Raw genomic sequence first — 3,432 nt, forward strand, 5'->3', positions numbered from 1 at the left:
GGGCGCGGGGCCGGGGTCCGCCCATCCGGGTTCTAGTTCCAGCTCCGCCGCTAGAGGCCCAGCCGGGGGCTGCACCATCTCCGTCAGGCCCCTCTCAGCCGCCGCCCCAAACACACACTCGCTCTAAGCAAATACAGGGTGCTCGCTATGCACGCGCAGCTCCGCGACAGGTCGCTCGGGAGCCTCCGCCGTCAGACCGCCGCCCTAAGCCCCTCTAGCGAATTCCCAGAGCCCCCTGGGCAAATCATTTCCCCTCTCTGGGCCCATGTGCCCCATCTCTAAAAATGGGTGGGAGACAGCGTAGACTATATCCCCGACAAGGACCCCTCCCCTGGCAGCGTGGGATCCTTTGTGCTGTCCAGCATTCGGTGGTGGAACTGCAGACGTTCCTCCCAGGTGACTTCTTGATGCAGAGCACCGCAAGGGGGCGCTGTTGGATCCGTTCTCTTGCTTTGGGGTTTGGTAGACCCTTCAATCCTTTACTAGGTTTAATACTTAGTAAGTGCCTACTATATGTTAGATTTGGGAAACAGTTGGGGTGTTGAGAGCCCCAAGGTGGACTTAAGGGGCCTGCCTTATTTTACCATCAGTCCATTACAAACTGCAGGCCTACTGTGTGCCCCCAAACACAGCCCGGAGTCTCCACCCCTGTGCAAGAGCAGAGGGCCTTTCCCCCAGCACGAAGCTGAGGCCACTGTGGTGCAGCCCCAGAGCACGGAGCAGCATCTGGGGAAGAATCTCCTAGTAATGATGAGACTCTTTGGGAGGACTGCGCCCATCTTCCTCACCCCCATCCCCAGTCCAGAGGAGGAAGGAAATCAGAAAATATCTTGAGTACATATTTTGAGTTCTGAGCTCACTACCTCGCTTACTTTTTTTTTTTTTTTTTAATAAATTTATTTATTTGGGCTGCGTTGGGTCTTCGTTGCTGTGCACGGGCTTTCTCTAGTTGCGGCGAGTGGGGGCTACTCTTCGTTGTGGTGCGTGGGCTTCTCATTGCGGTGGCTTCTCTTGTTGCAGAGCACGGGCTCTAGGCGCGCGGGCTTCAGTAGTTGTGGCTCGCGGGCTCTAGGCACGCGGGCTCAGTAGTTGTGGCGCACGGGCTTAGTTGCTCCGCGGCATGTGGGATCTTCCCGGACCAGGACTCGAACCCGTGTCCCCGACATTGGCAGGCGGCTTCTTAACCACTGCGCCACCAGGGAAGTCCCCTCACTTACTTTTTATCTAAGTGTGTTGGAACCAAGCAACTTCTCTGCTCAGATGTGGGATGTACTGTATTTGCAGAACGATTAATTCTGTTTAATTCAATTCAGGAAACTTTAACTGGGCTTCGGCTGCTGCTGCTGCTGCTGCTTCTGCTTCTTTTGGGCCCACGGCGGCTTGTGGGATCTTAGTTCCCCGACCAGGGATCAAACCCCGGGCCCACAGCAGTGAAAGCACCAAGTCCTAACCACTGGACCACCAGGCAAGTCCCAAACTGGGCATCTTCTGTATGCCAGAAATGAATAGGACACTGTCCACGATCCCTTAACATAGGTAGCAATGAAGGAACTGAGGCGTTTGAACCCACCTCTGGTCATTCATCTAGTTAATAAGCGTTTACTACAGAGTGCCAGGCACTGACCACAACGAGAAAGTGGGGTCCCTGCGCTTGAGAAGCTCTCTGACTATTGGGACAGAGAGAAAGAATGCAGCCCCTACATTTTTAATGCAAAGTGGTCAGCATTAAGCTATAGGCAATCAACTGATGCTGTGGGAGCGGGAAGGAGGGTCACTGGATCCAGCCTCAGAGAGGGGCAGAGGTTTCCTAGAAGAGGTAAAGATCCAAGTGACTTGCAAGCACGATGAGTTAGCTAGAGTAGAATGTGGGATGAGGGCTGTTCCCGGAAGAGGGAACAGCATGAGCAAAGGTGCCCGGCTATGAATATGGAAACTCAAAGTGGCTCCAAAATGTGGAGCAAAGTCTGTTCTCCACTCTGTGGTTCGCCTTCCTTTCTCTCACAGAAGCCCTGAGTCCCCAGAGTGAATTCAGAATCATGGACTTAGCCCAGCCTCCCCATCCTGGGCTGGATCCCAAACCCTCACCCAGCTGGGAGGCCCACAGGTGTGGCCTTCACATTCTCACGCAAGGCAGACCTTTGTGTGTCAGAATGAGCCCTATCAGACCTGGATTCTAGTTCCATACCTGCCCCCTAGTGCAGCATGGCCTTTGGTGGGCTGTGGAAACTTCCACCTGCTTCCCAGGACCACTGTGAGGCTAAGCTCACAGCATCGGAGGAACTTTGAAAACTGTAAGTCTGATGCTGAAATCTCAGTCTTTGTACACCAGTGCCGAATCGAATCTCAGAGACAGAGTTTTGGGTGAAGTTAAAAGGAAGAGCTTTATTGCTTTGCCAGGCAAAGGGGAACACAACAGGCTCATGCCCGTCAAAACTGTGTGTCCCAACCTGGGAGGATTTGATGCGGGGATTTATAGCAATAGTTCAAGGGCGGGGTCTCTGACAAGGTTGGGGTGTGTGCAGGATGTGCACTCCCTTAATCTCAGCTCAGGTGGGCAGTCTCCTAATCCTGACGAGCTTCTCTGCTCCCTTTAATCTGGCCTCAGGTGGTTTCTTGGCTTCTCCTCCCTTAATTAGCAAGTGTTACAATCTGCCCTTTGGAACTCAGGGAAGGTCATGGAGGCTGGAGTCTTGCGTACAAGAAATGGGGGACAAAAAGACCTCTGTGCCTGGGAGCCCCACTGGGCCCCGCTCAGTTTCAAGCTCAAGATACAAATAATCAGGATGGAATCCCAGCTCCACTATCGTTGGCTGAATAACCTTGGGTAAATTACTTCCCCTCTCTGTGTCTCCAATGTCTCATCTGTAAAATGGGGCTAGTAATAGTGGATGTGAGGAGTCATGTGCTTATATTTGGACAATAAGTGACAGTTATAACAGTAAAAATATTGTAATAACAATAATAATCAGTATTCAAATGATGTCCGGTGCCTGCCCAGGAGTGAATGTGCTGGGTTGGAGGAACAGAGATGCCTGAGTTTGCTCCCTTAGAGCAATGGCAACACTATCTTCCTGAGTAGGAGAACTCTTTACTTCTCTCTGATCTAGTCGGCATTTATTCATTTATTCCACAAAAATTTTCAAGCGCCTGCTTCTGCAAGGCCCTCTGTTGAGCTCTCTGCGGGACACAGGGAAGGGTGAGGCCAGCCCTTTGTCTTTACCATCGAGTAGAAGGGACATATGTCTGTATAGACAACAAAAGTTGGAGGAGAAAGGCCTCTAAGTCACTTATATATGGAATCTAAACAAACAAACAAACAAACAATCAAGCTCATAGATACAGAGAACAGATTGCTTGCCAGAGGCAAGGGGAGGTGACATGGGAGGAATAGGTGAAGGGGATCAAAAGGTACCAACATCCAGTTATAAATAA

This window comes from Balaenoptera physalus (assembly GCF_965194825.1).
Source record: "Balaenoptera physalus genome assembly, chromosome: 10".
Lineage (NCBI taxonomy): Eukaryota > Metazoa > Chordata > Mammalia > Artiodactyla > Balaenopteridae > Balaenoptera > Balaenoptera physalus.